This window comes from Rattus rattus, chromosome 15 (assembly GCF_011064425.1).
Source record: "Rattus rattus isolate New Zealand chromosome 15, Rrattus_CSIRO_v1, whole genome shotgun sequence".
In the NCBI taxonomy this organism is placed as follows: domain Eukaryota; kingdom Metazoa; phylum Chordata; class Mammalia; order Rodentia; family Muridae; genus Rattus; species Rattus rattus.
Genome location: NC_046168.1, coordinates 61,086,049 through 61,110,114, shown reverse-complemented (window position 1 = coordinate 61,110,114; position 24,066 = coordinate 61,086,049). Strand labels below are relative to the sequence as shown.

The following is a 24,066-nucleotide window of genomic DNA, read 5'->3' as shown; positions in this document are numbered from 1 at the left end:
TCACAAGCAAGCAATCAATCAATCAAGCAAACAAGTAAAATAATAAAAAAATACAACTGAGGGAATTTTATATTGCATTCCATTTTAACAAATTTGGCTTTATAACTTTATAGTTAAATCGAAACAAATAAATTATAATAACCTTATTGAACACTGTGGTCTAGGTCTTGCACTTAGTTTAACTCGATTTTTTTAATTATCAATGAACGTTCTGGAAAATATTTGGATTGGTAGAATTTTGTAATTGAGATCTATTTGGATTTGCTTTCTGTGGCTGTAGTAACTACTAATATGAACTGGGACAATTTGGAGAGGGAAAGGTTTATTCCAATTACAGGATATATTGGAATATCAAGGGAAAACAGGGCAGGAGCGCCAGGTAAGTACCTGGAGACAGGTTCTGAAGCAAGGAAAACAGAGTAAAACTTCTGTGATTCCAATTAGCTGCCTTTGTACATAGCCCTGACTCCCTTGCCCAGGGGTACAGCAGGCTGTGTCCTTTTACATAAATTAGCTCAAGAAAATCCTGCACAGGCCAATCTGATGAAGCAAATCCCTCAGTTAACTTCTCTCTTCCCAGGTAACTCAGTCAAGTCGACAAAAGCTGTCTTATCTAGCACAGGAGCAAATGCTGCTTGGCCTAGGGAAACAGCTTCAGTAATTCCTGACCTGACCTGGTGGGCATTAGCCAGTGTTAAAGTCTTACTTGGTAGTTTTTATTCTAAGACATCCTTATTAAATTGTCAATAATTCACATGCTTTCTCCATTTTTTTCTTAACAAAACACGGTATCTGATTCTTTTGTTAACAAGTTACATCAAATAATTTATATAAATGTAGATTTATATTCTGCTAGTAGCCATTTCTGCAAATATTTATTTAGTTCTGGAGGCTAGCCTGCAAAGTATCTATAGGATTATAACTGACAAGAACTTGAGGAATCACAACATTTTCTTCTTTAAGACGGAAAAAAAAACCCCACAGATAAATCTTGGAAATAATTACTGTGTGCTCATGCCTGTGCATGATTTCACATTTAGATGTTTTTAATATTATTACAAGGACTGAGGAAGGTTGCTTGATAGATGGTGCTTACCCTTCCTTTAGCTGTTCATATAGTAAATGCTAATACAAAAACTTCAGATTATGTGCTTTCTCAGAAAGGCCTTGGGAGTTTCCCAAGACCGCCTTGTTCTGTGCTCTCACTCTTGAGAAAATGTTGGTTGAATCTTAGGAAAACCTGCTAACCAATTGTGGTCTCCTCTGTTCTGATCATCTTGACTATGGCAATAGTCATGGCCAAACAGTCTTTCAAGCCATTCTTTGTTTCTTTGTGAAAACCTAAAGGTTCTGCTAGGAGCCAAAGTGGAACTTTCAAGAAAGGATAGACATGAGCAATCCAAAAATACAGTACCAAGTCCTCCCCAAGGCCTAGCAAGTTGACAGGATTCCAACCTGTCATTGCCTGTGCAGTTTGCTCATGAACCAGTAGAATAGTCGTGACTTTGTGCACTGCCAATCCATGCTACATAAAGGCAGACTGTGGATCCTAGATCCACACCAACAACAATGATCTGGGAAGACTTATGTGAACTCATAAAGAAAACTGCGGTGTAATTATTTGTCTCAAATCAAACATTTCTAGTCTATGATAATAAGATAACTTACTTTCTATGATAATAAGTTATCTGCCTAGGTCAAGGAAGAATCTGGGCCCATTTGTAGCAGGACATAACAGAATAAATTCATGTATTAACTGAGTCTAAACTTGGAATGTCATTTAGAAATTCTCTCTCTCTCTCTCTCTCTCTCTCTCTCTCTCTCTCTCTCCCTCTTGTATGTGTATGTGTATGTGTATGTGTATGTGTGTATGTGAGTGTCTGTGTGTTATATACAACTGTATGTGAGGTGTGCAGGACAGAGAACATTAGATGCATACTCTGTCACTCTCTGCTCTATTCCTCTGAGACAGGGTAGTTCATCAATCCTTGTATCCAGCAAGCCCAGAAAGTTCCCCCTTTCCCACTTCTCATGTCCTCACCTAGCACTTGGGTTATAGGGATTAACTAGTCATGCCTGTGGATTTTACCTGTGTGGCAGAGATGTGAACTCCAGTCTTCACGCATGTGAAGCAAGTAATCTTACCCAATAAGTAATCTCCAGCTGGTTGAACATAAGTCCTATCTAATCAAATAGAGCAGTTTATGATTTAAGAGCTTATAGAGAACTGACAAAGTTTCCCAGGAAACAAGCAGGTGAGAGCACCTGCTTCCTAAACACAGGACCAAGCAGCATGATGACATAGGTAGTCTAAGTAGCACATTTAGGACATCTTTATAAAGCAGAGTTATCTAATGCAAAGATAACATGAAAGAAACATAGAAGAGAGATGTCTTGGGATTGGCTTTCCAGTCTTAGGATATAGGAATGAGAGAAATGAGAAGTCTAACTGAGCATTTCTTAAGAAAAATTTCAGGTAGAAGTAAAGAAATCAGGTGTTTAAAACCTTAGAATGGCAACAATAAGGAGAACTGTGTTGTTAATGAGTGCTTTTGATGCATCTGTAGTAATAGACTAATTCTATTTTTCAAAAAGAAACCATTCATGGGTCAGGCAGTAGGCTGGCTCACAGGCATGGTGGGCCATCCCCTCCCTGCTCTAAGCCATGGCACAAGATAAAATGAGCAGATAACCTGATTAAAAATATGGTAGAGAGCTAAATTAGGAATATCAAATGACTGAGAAGCACCTAAAGAAATGTTCAACATCCTTAGTCATCAGGGAAATGCAAATCAAAACAACCCTGAGATTCCACCTCACGCCAGTCAGAATGGCTAAGATCAAAAACTCAGGTGACAGCAGATGCTAGCTGATGTGTATGTTGAGAAAGAGGAACACTCCTCCATTGTTCATGGGATTGCAAGCTGGTATAACCACTCTGGAAATCAGTCTGGAGGTTCCTAAGAAAATTGGACATAGTACTACCTGAGGACCCAGCTATACCACTTCTGGGCATATACCCAAAAGATGCTCCAACATAGATCAAGGACACATGCTCCACTATGTTCATAGCACCCTTATTTATAATAGCAAGAAGCTAGAAAGAACCCATATGTCCCTAAACAGAGGAATGGATACAGAAAATGTAGTACATCTACACAATGGAGAACTACTCAGCTATTGAAAACAATAACTTCATGAAATTCATAGGCAAATGGATGGAACTAGAAAATATCATCCTCAGTGAGGTAAACCAATCACAAAAGAACACACATGGTATACACTCACTGATAAGTGGATATTAGGCATAAAGCTCAGAATACCCATGGTACAACTCACAGACCATAGGAAGCTCAAGAAGAAGGAAGACCAAAGTGCGAATGCTCAGTTCCTCTTAGAAAGGAGAACAAAATATTCACAGGAGGTAGAGGGTGGAAGGGACTTGGGGAGAGGGAGGGAAAAGGGGGGGAAGGATTAGGTATGGGAGGAGACCAGGATGATATACAGAGGGTCAGGAAATTGAACAGAGGTATGTAGCAATGGGGGATGTGAATCTGGGGTTAACACCAGAAAGTCCCAGATGCCAGGAAAGCAAGAGGCCTCCAGGACCCAATGGGGGTGACATTAGCTGAAATACCCAACAAAGGGGAGAACCTGTAGAGGCCATATCTAGAAGCTAGGCAATGGTTGGAGGATGGTGCCACCTTCTCATCTCCAAATTTTTAACCCAGAATTGTTCCTGTCTAAAGGAAATATGGAGACAAAGTGTGGAGCAGAGACTGAAGGAAAGGCCATCCAGAGACCGCCCCACCTGGGGATCCATTGCATATACATTCACCAAACCCAGTCACTATTGCTGATGCCAAGCTGTGCTTGCTGATATAGCTGTGTCCTAAGGGACTCTGCCAGAGCCTGAGAAACACAGAAGCACAAGCTCATAGCCAATCATTGGGCTGAGCATGGGGACCCCAGTGGAAGAGTCAGGGAAAGATCTGAAGGAACTGTAGAGGTTTGAAACCCATAGGAAGAACAACAATATCAACCAACCAGACACCCCAGAGCTTCCAGGAACTAAACTATCAACCAATAAGTACACATGAGAGACTCGTGGCTCCATGTGCATATGGAGCAGAGGATGGCCTTATCTGGCATCAATGGGAGGAGAGGCCCTTGGTCCTGTGAAGACTCGATGCTCCAGTGTAGGGGAATGCCAGGGTGGTGAGGTGGGAGTGGATGAATGGGTTAGGGAGCATCTTCATAGAGACAGAGGAAGGGAGGATGGGATAGGGGGTTTGCAGAGGGGGAAACCAGGAAAGAGAATAACATTTGAAATGTAAATAAATAAAATATCCAGTAAAAATAATGTCAAAGAAGATGAGCAGAAATAATGTTTCATAACATATGCTGACAGAAGTCTTTCAGGACTATTCAATGGGATAGACTGAGGTCATTTCATTGTTTATTAAAAGTCCCAGATTTAATAATAGCATCTGTTGATTTGCAGAGTCAACTTACAGAGTTTTGCCCCATAGAACTAAAAGTATGGGAACAGATAGCTCCAAATATCACTTACCGTAAAAACGTATCCTAATCCTTGTGTTCACAAGTGCTAGCATAAACCAATCTCTTAGGTAGTTTCTAAACTAGTCATTACATCTTCTGATATTTTTTCTTTAACAAATGAGCTAAGGAGAATCTGATATATTCATCCATTTTATATTTATCTTGGACTTGTATCTTATTTTAGAAATTCCATTTTGACAAAATTATATGTTAGTATAACAGCACTTTGAAAATCACAAGATATATTCTCTTTCCAAATCTGGGATGTGGTAACACGGTACTCTAAACTGAAAATGTTGGGGCTTTCAAAACTCCCTTCCAAACATTCATTTAAATGTTTTAAAGCTGAAAGATCAGATTACGTTAGCATAGGTAGAAGGTTATTGAAAGAAAGAAACTTTCTTGATCCAAAACAAGGTAGAAGAACACAAGACATGGTATTGTGTTCTGATCTCACTTATGAAACAATACTTTAAAGTGATAACTGACAAAAGCAACTGCTGTTTAATTGATTGTACTTCAGAGAGATGACTTCTGACACCCGCAAAGAAAGACACAAGATTCATGTCTTTTCTAGCATTTCCTTCTTGCCAACATGTAAGAAAGGGTCATCTTTATCTGACAGCATATTCAACACTCAGATGAGAAATCTCTCCAACCCTTCTTGGACTGACAGAGAAAATGCCACAGATCTAAAAAGAGCACCAATTAAGTGTGGGATTTATATAAAATGGCAAGTCCTCAATAAGTAAATATTTCAAAAAATATCACTGGAGTGGTCTTGGGATCCTAAGAAATTCTGTTTTCTAAGCTTACTTTGGACAGTTTATGTAAGAAGTAAAAGTCGAGACAGTGATGAAAATAACAGAAAAACACAAATTTAAAATACTCATGATGACAGACACTCTGGGATTCTTCCAATAATGGATTTGCTTGGTACTTACTTTATATAATTGGTACATTTTCTGAATTAGGAAAATAAGTGTAGGAAGATTAAGTTCTAGGATTCTATAGCACAGTAGCATGTACTATACAGTAATTCACACACACACACACACACACACACACATACACACAAACGCACACACACTTCACTTTTCAGCAGTTCCAGGGCTAGAAACCAAGTTCTCATGCATCCTAGGGGCCAGGGCCCTACCACTGATCTACAACAAAGCATTATACATTTTATAAAACCTATGGAGAGAGTTTCAAATGCTCCCGACAAAAAAGAAGCAGTAACTAACTGGTTAAGGAAACAGAAATGATTTCACTCTGCACACTATATACATTACCTAACTTCTCACTGTACTCTCCTTACATTAGTCCAACTATCACATTGTAGCCCATAAATCTGTACAATGGTGTGTCATTTAAAATTACAACACCATGCTGAAAAGACAGCTTCGATGTTACCAGTATGTGTACTCTTGCTGGGGACCAGAGTGCAGTTCCCTGTACCCAACTGCCTCACAAATACATGTGACTCTAGCTCTGGGAACCCAACACCATCTTTTGGCCTTTTTCCTTTTTCATCTTGAAATCCAACTACAGGTTCTATTTAATCTTGAAAATGAGGATTGCCCACAAGACATTGCAGTTACCAAAGCAGATCCAGCAGATGCTTGACCTTAGCATCTGAATCATGAGTAGGGAAATTTTGAGTTGTCGCTGAAGGAATCTTCTTTTATCTCTAGACCTTCAAACAGTAGACTGGGGGAGGGGAAAACGATGCCTTAGAAACAACCCCAATGCCACCATGGATTCTTGTGATCAAAGGTAGCCATTTTCTGCCTGCCATTAGCAACTGCTCAGTTTGGACTATGCTGCCTAGTGGAACTCTGTGTGCCTCATGCTAAGGATAAAGAGGCATTTTCTTGTTGCAATTAAACGGTTTTAATTGCATGATCATTATTTTAATACCAAAAATGATGTGTTTTATGCCAACACAAAACAAAGATTTACAAACAAAAGGAAGCCAAGGGGGAAAAGGAATGTACAACAAAAATAGAACATGCTAGAAACTTACTCTGCTTGCTAATGAGGAACACTTAATACCCAGAGGTGGGGGATGGGCAACTGAGTGTCCAGTAGGTGTGGTCTACGTCTACACCTATATCAACTGTATTTCAGTTTTGGGGAATTCACTTTTTTTTTCATTCAAAATGCCCTTGAAAATGCAGTAGTTATCCTAGACACCATCTTTGGTCAATGCAATGCTTTGTCTATTGAGTAGATAAATGGTACTAGGTTCTCCACGAGGGTCTGCGACCAGTCTAGCCTTAAGTTCCAGGCCCTTGGCATCAGTCAGTGTCAAGTATGACTTTTAATTTGTGGCACGGGCCTCAACTACAATCAGAAAGTGGTTAATTAGCCCCCATGACATCTGTGCTATCACTCTACCAATAGGCATGTCTTGGCAGGTTGGTCGTCATTGTAGTATGCAAGACTCATGGCTGAATGAGATTGATGTTTACCTTTCTCCTCTGATAGCACGCATGGCCCCTTCTACCACCAAGAAAGCTAGTCAGTAGTGATGAAGCATCCAGGTGAATAGCAGCTTGATTTCTCCATGTTTTATGACTCAAGTATGTGACTAGTTCTACAATAGGATCTTGCTGTCAAGTCCTAGAGAGTAATCAAAGAAAATTGACAATATCCTATACTATTTGGGGGGCCTGTGGAATCTCATTTGACAATGAGTCCAAATTTCTGTTAGCTGCAGTATGCCTCCAAGAGAGCTATTGTTGTCCTGTAACACGATAAGTCCTTTTAGGTTTTAGGTATCAGAGAAATGCAAACTCCTTTGAGATTTATACCCCAGTTGAAATAAATAAGACTTAAAAAAAATGACAATAAATCCTGGCATGGATGTGAGAAGTAAGGAAAACCTATTCCCTGCTGGTGATAGTGCAAACTGGAGGAATCAAGATGGTTTTCAGTGTGGAAGGTCCTCAAAAATCTAGAAACAGATCTAGCATGTGATCCAGCTACACAAGTCTTAGGCATATACCCAAAGGACCATTTCCTACTCTAGAGACACCTGCTTCTCCATGAACATTGCTGCTCCGTTCACAACAGACAGAAACTGGAAACAGCCTGGATGTCCATCAACTGATGAATGGATAATTAACATGTTGTACATTTTCATGATAAAGTATTATTCAGCTGTTAAGAAAGATGAAATTATAGTGTGTGAAGATAAAAGGATGAAGTCAGAAATAATCATTTAGAATGAAGTGACTGAGACATTACTACAAATGCTACAGGCAGACAGACATTCATTACATGTGTTCTTGTAGCTTTAAATATTCAGAGATGAGTGCCCTATGGTGATTGAAGTAAAAAAATTAGTAAGGAGCCTATCAGGGATACTTTCAAGGAAAGGGATATGTAACACAGTGGTGGAGAGTATTAAAGAATAGTTGAAAAGGAAGGATCAAATTAGAGAATGATGGGAGGGAAGGACAGAGGAAGGAATACTGTAGTAGATAATTAACACTAAGGATATTTCCAAAATGTTGTATGGAAATCTACTGGTCTTCTTGATTGATGACTGGGTTTCCCTTTTTAGCATCTCCTTTTCATCAGAAGAACTCTCTTCAGTAACTTTAAGCACCTTTGGAAAACTTGAATCCCTGTTTTCCTTTCTCTGAAACGAACACTTAAAGTTTAATTGCTGCTGAGACACGAGAGAAAAGAAAACGTGGATATTTTTGAATATATATGCAAGGTAAAAAGTCCAAGCCCACTTCTGCTTCTGGGTTTTGAAAACCCACTAATCCCTGAGCTTGAAAACCCATTAATCCCTGAGCTTGAAACCCCAAGAACCCTTTTCTAAAGCCCACCTCCCATTCAGTTGTTTTGTCAACAATAAATCTCTTGTGTGAGGTTTGTTGTGTGGTGTGATTTTGTGATATCTTTTGGCTCCTAGCTTCCAGGATACCTTTCCCATTAGAGCTATAACACTTGAACCAGGAAAACCTTTCCCCTTGGAGCTGCAACACTTCCACTGGGGAAACCTTTCCCCTCAAGGGCTATAACACTTACGATAAATGTTGTAGCAAATGCCTTGCACACATCTTAAATAGTCATTTGATAGTTCCCAAAATCCTTTTTCTATTCATTACACGTGTAAGTCAGAGAAGTGACTGACAAGAGTCATTGTTTTCTGGTGTCAGATCTCCTTCCCAAACCAATTCAGAATTCGTATCATGATGCTGTGTCTTAACATACAACTCTGCCCAAGGGTTCTCCATGTCTAAGACCACAGAGCTCTGTATTCCTTGGGCTTTCACCACTGGCTGAGACAGACTTTTTCATTGTGCCCTAAATCCAACTCTCATTGCTCTTACAGATTGTTGAAGACAGGTAAGAAGTAAGAGTCCATCTATCTTTCTTAGCTATTCTTTTCTATACCCTAAAATGCTCTGTTTATCTTTGCAAGTCTGAAGTATCTTTATGCTTTTTACTTTGATATGATTGTGAGCAACCTGGAGCCCTCATAGCATGCAGAGCCCAACAAGAGCACAGAATCATGATGCGTCCTACACTGGGTGAGTGGGAACTTTACAACACCTAGGCCCTGGACCCCTTGCTCACTTGCCTAAGCGCACACTAGTGTTTCCAGCAGCCACATGTACTGACCATTCATCCTGAGTTCCCCGAGGCTTCAAATCATAAAGTGTTTGCACATATGCTGTGAGTCATGTCTTTTCAACTAGCCAGAAGTTTTGGCTATTTTATCAATAAGTATCTTCAAAAACTGTGTTCTCTTGATTGGTGTAATTTTTATAATTCTTATTAATTTTGATATTCAGTTCTTGACTAAGAAATGAAATCTCCTATGATTTTATACATTTCACTAGTAAAATCACAGTTTGAAAATTAAATTTAAACTTTTAAAAGTATGTCTACTAAAGAGCACATGTTTTCATGATTATGTTAAGGGTCTACTAAAGCAATCTTCTATTTCTACCTTTATCTTCATGCCAAAGTATTTATATGAGTTGATTCAGGAATATTTTATGATTTTGATGTTATTATTTATGACATTTAATGGTTACAAATAAATTAAAGTTCTAGTTATACCTTTTGTAAGAAATCAAAATTGTCATGATTTTTTTAAGGTGTAATTTTTTGGGTATTTCAGATAGATGGAACTGAATGTATGTGTGTGTGTGTGTGTGTGTGTGTGTGTGTGTGTGTGTGTGTGTGTATAAAAGAATTACTGACCCCTACAAGAGGCTTGCCACTGAAAGGTGATATGTAATTAAGAATTCTGTCTATCAAATGCCTATTTATCTGTAAATTATTTAATTCAAGTTTTTAGCACTTTCTTAATATCATGTTTTAATTATTCAATATTTTAACACATCTTTATTGTTTTATTTATTTGTGCGTGTACGTGTTCATGTGAGTGTGAGGGCAGATGACTGCAGAGGCAAGAAGGGATGAACCAGACTCCCTGTTACTGGCAGTTGTGAGCCACCTGATGTGGATGCTGGGAACAGAACTTGAGTCCTCTAGAAAAGCAGGAAGAACTTTAACCCACAGAGCCATCTCTCCAGCCCTTATTCAACTTCTAAAATATTCATCAATAACTGCTATTTTTCAGGTTTTATTGTATATGAAAATAGTGGGCCTCCAGAACCCACTCTTCTTACTACACCTTGAATGTTTGTATTTGAAATACAAATAAACCCATGGTTATTTTGAAAATAGTATTTTAATAAGAGATATTTAAGGAAATGGCAATTGCTGATTATCATAAAATCCAATTCTAATAGGTAATATTTAAACAGAGGAAGAGGAGGACAGAGGAAGAGGAGGAGGAAGAAGAGGAGGAGGAGGAGGAAGAGGAAGAGGAAGGGAGGAGGAAGAGGAGGAGGAAGAAGAGGAAGAGGAAGAGGAGGAGGAAGATGAAGAGGAAGGGAGGAGGAGGAGAAAGAGGAAGGGGAGGAGGAGGAAGAGGAAGAGGAGGGAGGAGGAAGAGAAGGAGGGAGGAGGAGGAGGAGGAGGAAGAGGAGGAGGAAGAGGAAGAGGAAGGAGGAAGAGGAAGGAGGAAGAGGAAGAGGAAAGGAGGAAGAAGAGGAAGAAGAGGAAGAAGACGAAGAAGAAGAGGAGGAGGAAGGAGGAAGAAGAAGAGGAAGAAGAGGAGGAAGAAGAGGAGGAAGAGGAAGAGGAAGGAGAGGAGGAAGAGGAAGAGGAAGGGAGGAGGAAGAGAAGAAGGAAGAGGAGGAGGAGGAAGAGGAGGAGGAGGAGGAGGAAGAGGAGGAGGAGGCCAAATAGATGAAGTTATATTTCTAGAACACACAAGTGTCAGCATTCCAGCCTGCAGGTAGGTCTTAAATGAAGTTGAAAAAGTCTTAAGAATTTAAATTTAAATTTTTGTTCTGGTTCTCCCATTAAATTGTTGCTCAGAACACCTTGCCTTACCACACCCTACACTCCCACAGTATACAGAATTTTTCATAGTTCTGTACAGCTTTTAATCAGAATTTATTTATCAATGGCTGTCACCATCAGAGTCATGTACTTCATGAGGATGCACCGGTGCGCACACACCCACCCACCATTACTCTTTTCTATGCTAATCTTTTTCAACTCAAAATTTTAATTTTATTTCTTGACCTTTTTTGATAAAAGAGCTTTGTCTGTGTTTAGCACATTCCATCCCAGTTCGTTTTTCAATGAGATGACATTTCTAACTGTCTGCTCCTGTTACCAACTGTGTCACTTAGAGATGATAGAAGGACAAGTTTAAATCGTGACACCATAATTTACTGTTTAAGAACTAACTCTAAAAGAACATGATTTGGGGTGGGTAGAGAGTGGTGAAATCCAGGATGAGCTGAGAGAAGAAATAATGTGACCAAAGTATAATATATGAAAAAATAAAAATTAAGTCAAGCAGTTGGTTGCATATTTAACTGTGGTTATTTGTGTACATGTTCATGTCTTACAGTATACAGTGAGGAGATGACACAATCCCAAGAATTTAAGTGGAAATGGCTCCAGCAGTCAATAAGCTGCTTTCTTCATCTATGAACTTGCTTCAACTTGAATCTGAACTCTGTGCTGTACATCGTGATGTACTGGACTTAATCATGTTGAATCTCTCGTTGCGCTGGATGGGCAGAGCCCGTATGAGTGTGTATAGCTTACCCAGGGGCTATGAGTCTAACCTGCTGGGTATATTCACCTCAGTACACTGCTTCCATGGAAAAATAGCATAATTATCACTGGCCAATCCCAGTGCTCATGACCTAATAGAACACCAGAAAAATCCATGTGAATGCAGCCTTTTTAATTTTTTTGAGATTATAATGTAACTATATAATTTCTCCCTTTCCTTCCCCCATTCTTAACTTTCCCATGTACCTCTCTGTTCTTTTTCAAATCCATGGCCTCATTTTTTGTTAATTGTACACATGCACACACACACACACATACACGCATGCTTGTATATTCCTAAATATGTAACTACAGCCAGCTCAGTCTGTATAATGCTACATGAATGTACATGTTTGAGGGGATAACCATTTGGTATTAGGTAACCAGTTGGTGAGTTTCGGCCCTCCTTATCTCCCTGTAATTCTTTGCATAGGGTTGAGGCCTCACCAGTTTTCTCCACCTATCATCCCTGTTCAGCCCATGTTCAGGCAGTGGAGTCAGTGAGGTTTTAATGGCTGTAGCTGCTGACATTCCTCAGAGATGTAGATTTATAGCGCCATTCCTCTGCCACTTCGAGTCTTTCTACCCCTCTTCCTCTGTGTTCTCTGAGCCTTAAAGAGTTATCCACTTGGTGCCGCAGCTCTGCATTTTGATTGGTTGAATTTTATGGAAGACTCCCAAGCAGTGTTGTTTCTTTCCAAGTGCTAGGGAAAACGTACAGCAGTTGTTTTTCTCATCCTGGTGGCAAAATACTCGGCAAAGGTAGCTGAGGAAGAGGAGGGTTCCGGCTTAGTTCACAGTTTGAAGACAGTGCATCTTGGCTGGGAAGTCATAGCCGCAGTAGCAAGAGGCAGGTGGTCACCTTCTAATCCACAGTCGGTGTCAGAGAGAGATGAATGTTTGATGGACAGGTTCTCTTTCTTCTTTCTGTTTAGTCTAAGACCTCCAGCCTGAGTGAGAACTGAATAGTGGGGTTGGGGATTTAGCTCAGCGGTAGAGCGCTTGCCTAGCGAGCGCGAGGTCCTGGGTTCGGTCCCCAGCTCCGAAAAAAAAAAAAAAGAAAGAAAAAGAGAACTGAATAGTGACAGCCACATCCACATAGTTATGTGAAGCAAGAAGAAAAAAAATTTAAACAGAATTCTGGATTAGCCTGCTTATCAATAATTGCACAGTATACATTTTATACTTTTATGGGTTTTATACTCAAACTCTAGATTTCAAAAGCTCTCTGCTGTGTGCACAGTTCCTCCTCCTCTTCTTTAGTTTTCTTCTTCACGTTCACTATCTTCTTCTCCTTGAATCTAGTTTATGACGTAGTGTTTTCTTGTGCAGCTCCTATTGGAGCCCAGGCTAGACACATTCCTGCAATTCTTCTGCTTGGCCTCCCAAGTATTGGAATTACAGGTGTAGGCAGGCTACCAGACACTGCTCAAAAAGAAATGACTACTTCTGGAAACGATAATGCCTTGGCTCTCAAAGCTAAGTAATTAATAACTTCCTCTTTTTGTTAGACTGCAACAAAAAGAATAACATTGTCCTTCCTGGTTCATGCAACTATGCCAGTGTGAACATGATGCCCTACTGTGCTCTCAGTCACTTCCCACTCACATGTTTTAGTCAATAAGCAAAACGTTTAATTGGATTTCAAAGTAAAAGTCTGACAAGTTACATGCAATTTTACCCAGTTGTGGGTTTTGTAGGGCAACCACTCCTTGAAAATTCATGTATGAGTTGTGATCCAGGACAGTCCCTCCCTTCCTACGATCTCCTTTATCCACTTAATGACCACTGCCCCCTCCCATCACCCGATCCCTATTAGAAGGTGACCCTGTTTAACTTCATTTCTCTGTGGCTAACCCAGGGCTCCACTGTTTCCAAGCAAAGGACAGGTGCTAAGCACATAAAAATGAAAGTCTGTTGTAAAGCAAAATAATTTAAAGAGACTACCCCTCCCTGTGAATGTAATTTACAAACCTCATGAAATGTGTTAGTACAATCACTCCATACTATTATATAATATATGTGTATCATTAGTATGCATATTGAGGAAATGTTCTTTCAGAAAAAAATGCCAATGCTAAAAATATCAATGAAATAAAGCTCCCTATTTACTGAACATCTTTTAAATAGAAAGTGAGTTATTAATTTCCACTTAGCCATTATCCTTGGAATCAAGATAATATTAATCCATCTGAGTCGTAGGCAGTCTTCTCGTAGGTTTAGCCTGTGTATAGGATCTTCAGCCTGTTCCCCAGCGATCCCAGATTTTCTCTGAGTTTTACCCCCATTGTGTGGCCTGCCTCAGTTAAGGGCTGAGGTAGAGGGAGGGAGTTATTTTCATCTATGTTCTAGGAATACCTTTTCACACGTTAAATCCATAGACAATCTGTTTTAAAAATGTTTATGGTAAGACACAGATAATGATGGGTATGGCATAAAACTGGAGAACAAGCAGGCAGACCGCTAAATGTCGGGGAGGAGTTTTCAGAACTCCGTTTTAATTGCAAGAATTGAATCATCTTTCTAGAATTGAAAGAAAACTTCTAAAAAGTACAAAGCTTCAAGCTGGAGAGATGGCTCAGCAGTTAAGAGCGCTGACTGCTCTTCCAGAGGTCCTGAGTTCAATTCCCAGCAACCACATGGTGGCTCACAACCATCTGTAATGGAATCCGATGCCCTCTTCTGGTGTGTCTGAAGACATTGACAGAGTACTCACACATATAAAATAAATAAATCTTAAAAAAATACAAAACTTCACACAATGTTTACAGATGTATATACCACAGTTATGTCAACAACTGAAACATCAAATTAAAACTTACCCTGGGTTCTGAAATTAGTAGAAGGCAATTACTGTGTCTAATCTGATCTTTCTTTCTCCAGAAGTCAACAATGAAAATGATTTTCTCTGCCTAAGAAATATTATGTAGGGATATTGATATTCTCTTTTCATACAGTTGTTGCATCCGATAGACTGCAAATTTATAGTTATGACTACTAACTTTATTTAAACTATTAAATTATATTATAAGGTAAATATTACAGCTCAATATTTAAAACATAAAAAGTATGAATTACAGTAAAACGTAGGCACCAGTATAGCTTCTCTCTCTACTTGTTAAACACAGTGTTAGGAGAACTATAGGCACATTTTTAAAAGGTTCACTACTGAACATGGTTTCCTTTAAGACATTTTAATGTATCAGATATTTAAATGTGTAAGATATATTTATTATACATTATACAATGTTAAGTGTAAGTTATATGTATCTGTGTGTCTATGTATATATTATATGTATTATATATATATATATTATACAATGTATAAAATACCTTTGAATGTATAAGATACACAGGCATCCAAATACAAAACTTCTTTCTTTTTTTTTAATTTGTTTGTTTCGAGTTAGGGTTCTCTAGAGTCACAGAACTTATGGAATATCCCTGTATATTAAAGGAATTGATTGTGATGACTTACAGCCTGTAGTCCAACTATCCCAACAATGGACAGCTGTGGGTGGGGGGTCCAAGGATGTAGGCAGTACTGGCTCAGTCCCACCAAGCTAGCTGTTTAAGCTGGTCTTCTGGAGAAGGAGGTTCCAACAGATATGCTGGCAAGTAAATGCACACAGTCAAGAAGAATAAATCTGGGCTGGAGCGATGGCTCAGTGGTTAAGAGCACTGACTGCTCTTCCAGAGGTCCTGAGTTCAAATCCCAGCAACCACATGGTGGCTCACAGCCATCTGTAATAAGATCTGATGCCCTCTTCTGGTGTGTCTGAAGATGGCTACAGCTATAGTGCACTTATAATAAATAAATAAATAAATAAATAAATAAATAAATAAATAAATCTTTTAAAAAAAAAAAAGAGTGAATCTTCCTTCTTCCAATGTCCTTATGTTTGCCTCCAAGGTGTGGCTCAGATTAAAGGTGTGAACCACCATGTCTGGATCTGGGATTTGCATTTGTCCCAGGCTGACCTTGAACTCAGAGATCTCTTGGCCTCAGTCCCCTGGAATTAAAGGTGTATACTACCTTGCCTGGACTGAAGATTTTCATGGCCACTTTGCCCCAAGCTCTCCATGTCAAGATCCGGGTCAGAAACTCGTGTCTTCCAGCCTCAAGATCTGGATCACAGGTGTGCCCTCCACTTCTGGATTGTAGTTCATTCCAGATGTAACCAAGTTGACAACCAAGAATAAACATTACACAGAGTTTCTCTGTAAAGCTGGCTGTTCTGAAACTTGCTCTGTAGACCAGGCGGGCCTCGAACTCACAGAGTTCGCCAGCCTCCACCTACCAAGTGCTGGGACTAAAGGCATGCACCTTTAACCACGTAACGGTTGATATAAAACGTCTTGATCTGCTAAAAGGATTGTAATTAATAATTGCTTCCGGTGAGCTCAAGACATCAAGTCTTGCATTGCGTCTTGGTTATTTTCTTTCCCCAGGTTTATCTTGCAACCATGAACTGACTATTAGCAAACTTAATATTATAAACCTCTGTGGATGGATTTCCCTACTACACTTGACAGTAGACACACACACACACACACACACACACACACACACACACACACACACGGATTACTGGAGAACTCAATCTAACAATCTAACTGGGTCTTAAAGTTTTCAATGCCTGAAAGTGCTATGGAGGCCCTGGGAGTCCTCTTCAATGGGCTTGCAAATTATTATTATTATTATTATTATTATTATTATTATTATTATTATTATCATTATATCTCAGTTTTCTTCTTAAGACCATCTTCCCCCCAGCACACATGTTGTTACACAGAAGAAAACTTCAGGCTGCTAATTTCTCATGCTTCTATGTGCAGTCTCCTAACTGTGCCTTAGAGTATGAGTGTTCGACGGAGTGGGAGTGGGTTTCTCTTCTAACGCTTTACTCTGGGACGTGAATGTCTCATCGGCTTTCTGAAAGCCCACCCTTATGGTAAGAGCGAGGAGCTGTAGACAGAAAGGAATCAGGAAGAGCCCTCTACACTGCACCAGAGCAGTGATTAGAGAAGAGTGCTGTGAGCTTTGAAAACAGAAAGCAGAAGAAACCAAGCCAGCAGTCCGCAGCCCTGAGCAAAACCACTCCCCTATCCAAACTGTGAGTAAACCCAGCTTCCATTGCAAACCTGAAAGCCCACAGGAAGGAACCCCCGCCACTCCAAAGTGGAGTTTCAGGCCCATCACTTGCGGTTTCCGTCACCCTCTGTTGCTCTTCATGAATGAAACATGCAGACGGCACCGCACACTGGCTCCTTCAGTGAGAAGGAAAAGGACCAAGGAACACAGCCCAGCCAAGTGCCTTAGAGATCTGAGACCAGGTACTTACACCTCCAAATGCTTCCAGATCACAGCCTCGGGGGGAATAGCTAGCCCATTTCTTTACAGCACTGTGGCTTTCATCCGCTGTGGGAATTAACATAAAATAACAGAGTAACCCGTTAGAAATGGACAGCTGGCAGAGCATCAGATTACGTGAACACTGAAGGCACGCGGACATTGTACAAAAGCTGAGTGATAAATATCTCATCTGTACCTTCTCGTCTGCAAACGGGAGGCAGTCGGAGCCTTGGCGCTCGCTGCTCTCTTCTTGTGTAACAGCTAAACCGGTTCAGTCCTTCTGACAGGGTGAGAAGCGCTCCAGCAGACAGTGTCTGGGCGGTCCTAGTGCCTGCTCAGGTTAGTAAGCTAGGAGATTCCACAAGGCCTCCCTGCTGGGTCTGCCAGGGGCTGCCTCTTGGAGGTTTTAAGGAAGTCACCAGGCTAAGCAGAGCAACAGTGGGCATTATTTATGGAAGGATGCTAAGTAAATAATAGGTTGCTAATATCATGCGGACTATGCTGTGGAGAATAAAAGGATTAGAGATGACCAAAGAGTGTTAACGAAGCTAAAGGCCATCGGACAGAAAACCAGTTTCCATGGACTCCGTGTTTATTGAAATGCATTTATTTCGTGCTTTTTTTTAAGTCCACATTTAACTTGTAAAGAATACAATATAGAAATTTCTTTAACCATTTACAAATACTCTGAGGTTCTAATAATTTAAGCCCAGCCTATACTGTTTAAAAAATATACAAAAGAAAACAAATGCAAAAGAAATAGAGACCGACCGTTGGGAGCTTGCTCTTTAAAGGGGGCAAAAGTGTAAGCCCCTGTCTCCTCTTCCTTTAGTCACATGCTCCCCAACTTTATCACCTGACTGCCTTTCCACCCACGACATTAACGTTTCCTGTGACCCTGTTATCATTTAACAACACTGTACCATTCGCAAAAGAATCTATTGGGTTTACTTTTACTTTGTGTGTGTGAGAGAATGTGTGAGTGTGTGTGTGTGTGCGTGTGTGTGCGTGTGCGTGTGTGTGTGTGTGTGTGTGTGTGTGTGTGTGTGTGTATCACATGTGCATAGGTGTCTGCACAGACCAGAAGAGGATGTCAAGTCCCTTTCACCTAGAATTCAGACATCTGCGAACAAACAGTTTGATATGGATCCTGGAAATCAAATTTGGGCCCTCGATGCTCATAACTGCTGACACTTTCTTTAGCTACATCATAATTTAAATTAGAAGATTAGCCCAGGTATGGTAGCATATGCCTTTAATCCCAGCGCTAAGAAGGCAGAGGCGTCCTGTGGATCTCTATGAGTTCAAGGCCAGTCTGGTCTATGAAGTGAGTTCCAGGACAGACAGGGCTACACAGAGAAACCCTGTCTCACAAAACAAAACACAACAAAACAAAACAAGAGCAACAAGAACAAACAAAAACAACGCATGCACACAAGTACAAAATTATAAGTGTGCGAATATTTACCTTGAGAGGAGGGGTGACATAAGTCCTACATTTTGGTGCTCTCCCTGCACAATTTAGCTGCAGGATTCAGGTTTCTTTCACACAGTGTTTCCAGGTAAGAGATTGCGTGCAGGCAGCAGGTTAGTGCAGATGGGACTAAAATCTACAATGTCAACTTCCTATCAATGCTGATATTTTTCTAACAAAAGTACATAAAACTAGCAAACTTGGCAGAGGGAAGTGGTAGGTAGGTTTGTGTTGCAGATCAGGGGTCAAGTAGTCAGCAGGGCGGGGTCCACATCTGACAGAGCTGGTTCTGCTGCTAAGAGAAGGCAGGGCACCCACCTCAGGTCCGAGCAGTCAGGTTGCATAGTTGGTATTGAATAGCGAGTAGCAAGATATATAAGGCAGTTAGCCCATACGCCAGAGAAGAGAAGACTCCAGAGTTCAGGGGCAAAAATTCAGGACAAAAGTCTCACTAAGAGACTTCTATTATGAAGATCAGAGATCTACCAAGCCTAAGGTCATACTGAATGGATCAGTGAGGGAGAATAACGTTTTGAATGATCTGAGGACCTGAAAATCAATGACTGGACCAATCTCAAGACGAATGTAGGTCAAAGAGCTTTAACTGCGTGGGGCTGGGGCGCTGCACAAAGAGTCCTGCGGGTCATTACAGAGTCAGCTCAACTGGAGCATAGTTCTGGCTCAGCGAACGATTGTTTGGTTGAGCCCAGTAGATTGGGACTTGCTTCTGTGTTATGTTTCTTTGTGTTTCTGCCTAATTTAGCATGCTTTTAAAAAACAAAACAAAAAAATATTAACTGCAGAAAAAGGGAAGTAATTTCCACGTTAAGAGATGATTGTGAGTCGGAAACCAAGCCTGACTTGGCTAGAGGCAGGGAAGTATCCATGTACCTAGTGAGGGGCCAATGTATCTTTTGCCAGGCATCTATCTATAGCTACTTACTTCTGTGAGTATTAGAGAGCCTTGGTAGGAATGCTGTATTAGGCAAAGCCTGGGTCCTCGAGGTATACAGACATGTTATCTATGCAAAAAGGACAGGTGGGGTTAAAAAAAAAAAGTAGGGTGCTGAAAGACTCCTCCTCCCTTGAAGAACGAACGCCCCTTTAGGGTGAAAAATGTAATAAGAAAATCTTAAAACTTATAGGAGAAAAGATATAGTGTTCCGGAAAACAAACAAAGTAACTAGAAAACCTGAGAAACAAAACATCAAGAAAAAACCTACAAGGACTGCAGGTAGGGGGTTCCAAGAGATTTCTCACTCTGCTTTTGACATTTTTGGACACACAAATAGTCAACGGTCTATAGCCCAGAGTCAGAACCAGAACCAATGCCTGTTCACCGCCTGGTCTTAGATTTACAGCCTCCAAATTTTTGAGCAAGTTTCCTATTGATTCTAAGCCATTGTCTCTAGGACTTTGTTATAGCAGTCTGAACTAAGTATGGATTCTTCAATATTTTGGGGTTTAGAACGGTTGAAATATGCAGTCCCTGCTACCCCCCCGTCTACTCAGCCCTCACGGCCCTAGCACGCCCTGTCAGGAGGAATCCCTGTGACCTCACCAGCACTAGATTATAATAGTCATGCAGTCATGATCTCCTCAGCAAAGAGAGAGGAAAGTGTTGGCATCACACCTCTTGGGAACAACTACCCAGAAGCCCACGGTGGCTGTGAAGAGAGAGCGATGCGGAGCCATGGAGCCATATTGCCTTTTAAGTTCACCATGTGGTAAGGAGCTCAGATTTCTAGAGGGGCAGGTAATGGCTCAATCCCATGATTGTTGACAACAGGAGGGTCTGTTTGAATACACGTGCTAGTGAGCTGGGGCAGTTGATTACACTTTCAGAAGTGGGAGTAGACTGCACTCATTAGTAGCTTTGGGCATACAGACACACAATTTAGACACGGGTCTTTATGTACCCCCATAGGCTTGGATAATATTAATAGTTGTCATCTAGGCTTTATGCGGTGATCTGCTGTAAATTTTGTCTTAATGCATAGTACAGACATCACTGCTAATAAAAATGGTACTCTACTTTTATAAAATGAACACACTAAATTTGGGAACTTTAAATGTGCGGCTCTGAAAATTGCCCAAACAGCAGTAACTTTAGAAGGTCTTTGACGTTGAATCTCTTGTGCCTTGAATCTCACTTTCTTCATAAGTGTGACCTAGCAGTGGAACCGCAGCAGAGAGCTGGTTCAAGGCTAGAGGCCCTGATGCATAGCAAGGGCAATCTTTTCATGAGGGGATCAAGGAATGGTTCCATAAGTTGCATTATTTTCAATATTAGAAAGCTAATGCTCCACTTTGTGATGGCATGTAAAATATGAATGGTGTGCTTCTTATATTTCTACACTAAGGGCAATTTACTTCTTCAAACAAGTAAGTATGTTGGGTTCTTTACGATCTGAGAAGCATGAGAGCATACTTAGAATAATAGACTCAAACAATATAGCATAACTTACCTAATAATAAGGGATGAGATAAATTTACGTCATATTACGCCCTTCCCACCAGTCCATCTAGTCTTTATAGAGAACTGAATTCCACAATATAGTCCATAAATTAGAGCACTTCGCTCCAGATGCTGCAGGATGGTGTCATCTGTACTGGGAAAAAAATACACACACACACACACACACACACACACACACACACACACACACACACACACACACACACACACACATCCAGTTTTGAACCTACAGCTTTCTTTTTAAAAGACATCACAGAAAATTGTCATTGCCATACTGGGCACCATCTCCTTCTTCCTAAACCCCTCTCTAACTGACCCGCTCACTCCCTCCAGAGCTTCCTTCCTGCTGTGCAGCCATTCTCGAGGTCCACATCTAACCTCCAGCACGCCTATGCTCTCCGTGCAGTAGCTGACTTGCATACAAGCTAGGTTTCAGTCCTCCAGTCTCCACATCTGGACTATCGCTTATTAGATGGAAACCGTGACTGCCGGAGTCAGTGCAGTGGTATTGACCCTGATGAAATATCAGTGTGCAAGTTATTTACTGTTCCTAAGCAAAAATAAATGTAATGCCCTTTAACAATGACATAAGTTGAATATGGTGAGACACTGTTGAAAATTCAGGTATGGGTAAAAAATACTCGTCGATTAAAGACAAATTCTATTGAAAATATAGGATTCTGTATTCAGAATTCTGCAAAACCAGGTGTCTATGCCTCTATCTTTACTTCTTTGCCATGCGCACTAGAAGAAAGGACTTAGAAAGGACTTTTGCAAGAACTGCCAAATAAGTAACAAGTTTCAGCGGAATTTTTTAAAGAGCAATTTTAGTCTTTGGACAATGAGCAGTGTGATAGTCATTAATATTTTTATTAAATGACAAGCTTACATCCTGACCACGATCTACTTCTCCTTTTCTATGTTTGTTGTGAGACCATTCAAATACACCCTTCTTCTGGAAACTAAATCAGACATTTAGAATGTTGTTATTATTAGTGGGGAAACCCTCCCATCCATTTGCAAGAACTTTGAGCAGGGACTCTTGGAAAGATTTTAATGTTTCTAATTTATAGTGTGTCTGTTGTTCATACAATTAGAAAAGGTAAACTGACCACAATTAATAAGGCAATTTTCAAGTTTACATTGCACTGCTTGGACCTCTGAAGGTAAGGGGTTTTGCTGCATCTGTGCCCCATCATTGTCACAGCATTTAGGTATACGTATGGCTTGAAGAGTTAACTCACAGAATATCAGGATGTCTGGTGAGGCAAAATGTGCACAGTGGACATATTATGCTAGTCAGAGGGTGCCAATATTGCTGAGAGCACTGAAAGTTGATAATGAGGCATGAGCTCATGGGAGCACACATCTGCTTACTGTGTGTCTGCTTGCGAGGTACTTAGCGGGCATTGAGTACTAGGCACTAGTTCACAACGGTAGAGAACGAAGTTACGGGTAATTACTTTCCTCATGTTCACAGTTGGCTGGGGGAGACAGACATTATTCAAACGTCGCTACACAATTTCAGCCACAAACAAGAGATAAAGGCTGCAAAATAAAGGAAAAATGAATCTTGAAGCCAGTTGACGATATGACCAAATGCCATTGGTATGACAAAGAATGTGTTCCTTAAGAGGTAACATTGGAAATGACATGTAGAGATGGGGAATTAATTACACACACACACACAAAGGAGAAATGGCAAAAAAAAGCAGCTTTCTAAACCAGGAACTTTCAAATACATCTCTCTCTCTCTCTCTCTCTCTCTCTCTCTCTCTCTCACACACACACACACACACACACACAGTTGTATGGGCACTGCATTATATTATTATATATGTACATATATATTATATATGCAATATATAATATATGTGTAATATACAATGTGTAATATATTATTATATGTTATAATTGTATGATTAATATGTAATATAATATACACACATATATTTGTATGGGTATTGTTTTATACATATATAAATATACTATGTTTTATGTATAAATATATAAAATAATGCCCACATAAATACATGCATATTATATATGTATAAATATATGTATATGAGTATATACATATGTATATTTATATATTTTGTGATGTTCAAATATGTGTATATATGTTTATGTGACAATTTCAGCTAATGATTCTAACCTTTATTTTCAATAACTCATGCTAATTTTTAACATTTACTTTATTTTAACGTAGATATAATTACATCATTCTGAAGTAAAATCTTCTAAACATGTCAGGTGATACAGAGTCACATGGCATTTTGTTGAGGCAGAAGTCACCTGGTGTTTGGAAATAATAGAGTTCAGTGGACAGTGCCAGCTCTTGCATAACTTTGCAACACTTCCTTGGTCTCAAGTCTTGAGAGAGGCACAGCAGAGAACTTCTGGCATCCCAACTGGTCCTGGTCACTCCTGCTGACTCATGTGAATTCAGTGAAGCCTGGGGGTTTCTGTTAGACTGTCCCATGCTCCTGATTCGTGTTTGTTATCCTGAACTGGACTGCTGGTATCCTGACAGAGATTGGAATCGCCCAAAGAACTCCTTCTAATCAGGGGTACATCCTCTATTGTATTTACCATTTTCACCTTTACCCTTGGATGGTGGAAGGCGTTGAAGCATTAGTGAACCCTTATTGAAAGTAGGTTTTTAAAAGTCTAAGCCTACATCCCTCTGCCCCCTCTTTCTTCTCTGTCTAATCCCTCTAATGCCCCTTTCCCTGATTCCCTCTCAAATTCATGACCTCTTTTCTTATGAGTCTGTATACTATTCATTGCATATACGTATATGGTTTAGGGCCAACCACTTGGTTTTTGGATAACCAGTTAGGGCTCATCCTTGGTAACACCAAATTCTTCTTATCTCGGTAGTTATTAATTGCCTACCATGCTTCATCTAGGAATGGGACACCATGAGATTTTCCCTGTCATGTTGTAATGTTAACTGGTGTTGTCATTATCCAGGTTTTATGTAGGCAGCCATATTGCTGCAATGTCATGAGTGTATTG

At 40.1% G+C, this 24,066-nt stretch overlaps 1 protein-coding gene across 1 annotated transcript in view; it reads right to left on the bottom strand.

Moving 5' to 3' along the window:
• Nucleotides 1-17,392, bottom strand: part of Rab27b (RAB27B, member RAS oncogene family) — a 189,570-nt gene extending 172,178 nt beyond the window's left edge. Inside the window, exons 1-2 of the mRNA XM_032886219.1 lie at nucleotides 17,289-17,392; nucleotides 17,082-17,158 (exon numbers count right to left, since the gene is read on the bottom strand). The gene's annotated coding sequence lies outside the window, so the exon portion shown is untranslated. The remainder of the gene's footprint in view (nucleotides 1-17,081; nucleotides 17,159-17,288) is intronic.
• Nucleotides 17,393-24,066: the final 6,674 nt, after the last annotated feature.